Genomic DNA, 1082 nt, shown 5'->3' on the forward strand with positions numbered 1-1082 from the left:
TTTCCAGTTCTGGTAATTCTGTTCGTGAAGAAGACTTATTGGTGAAATGAAAAATAAAATAATTAAAATGTTAATGTTGCTTAGTATTTTCACTATCAATGCGATAGACTCTTAACTACCGGAATTTCAGCAAACGTGCGCCTCGTGTGGATTCTTACAAGCCCCTTAAGAACGACTTTCGACCAACTGAAGACCCCTGAAAGGATTTATAACTGTCAAATTGTTTGTAGCATTTACATTTATAGGTGAAAAATCCGAGTTGGTAGTACAAATTCCAAAAACACTATCATATATGGACGTTTTTTTCCCGACTTTAAATTTGTTTTAAAAGGTTTTTTATTGCAGGTTCTAAAATTATATGTAAAAACACCCAAAACATTTTTTGTTGATTAAAGCATACAGTACACAAACATATTTTATCCGCTGCAAAGAAAAATACAAATATGGGAAGATATTGCTTCAGTGCGCCTCTCACTGTGGAAACTTGTGTAAAAAAAAGTGCGGACCAAAAAAAAGGTTTTCTAAAGGGTTTTTTGCTTCACAATATATCATTCCTGTTACTTACTTCTTTTTTATGGAAAGGGGTTATAATAAAGTTTATTTATGAAAATTGGTGCGCATTTTGAAGTGGACTTGAACTACTCGTGACTGTATAGGGGAAAAATGCCCCCTCTCAAAACTTCAACTCTGACGGGTTTTCCGGGCAAATGTCGCTCTTGCAGCTTACCTACCCCCAATATATTTTTTTTTGGTTTTTTTTTCGAAAATCACTGAGAGGCTTTTTTCGTGCCAAAACCGCTCACCCCTGACCGTTATGGGCCTGGGGCCCCCCCCGTGGGAAAGGCCCCCCCCCCTTTTTTTTTTTTTCAAATTGAAACTGTTTTTATTTGGCCCCGGTAGAACTTGTACTGTTTTGAAAATGGCCCCTGGGGGGGGGGGGTATCATATTTGATGCACAAGTCTTCCAAGGGGAAACAAATCGGCCAAACAAATTCCAATCCAAATTTATTGGTCAAAATGCTTCTTTGCATTTCAGAAGAGATTTTAACCCAAACAAAGAAAGATTTTGGTATCGTCCAGGG

The 1082-nt window shown here is 37.5% G+C and overlaps 1 pseudogene; it reads left to right on the forward strand.

Moving 5' to 3' along the window:
* LOC119594850 overlaps positions 1–1082 on the forward strand; it is a 9373-nt pseudogene that overhangs the window by 373 nt on the left and 7918 nt on the right.

The sequence above is a fragment of the Penaeus monodon genome, chromosome 34, assembly GCF_015228065.2.
Source record: "Penaeus monodon isolate SGIC_2016 chromosome 34, NSTDA_Pmon_1, whole genome shotgun sequence".
Lineage (NCBI taxonomy): Eukaryota > Metazoa > Arthropoda > Malacostraca > Decapoda > Penaeidae > Penaeus > Penaeus monodon.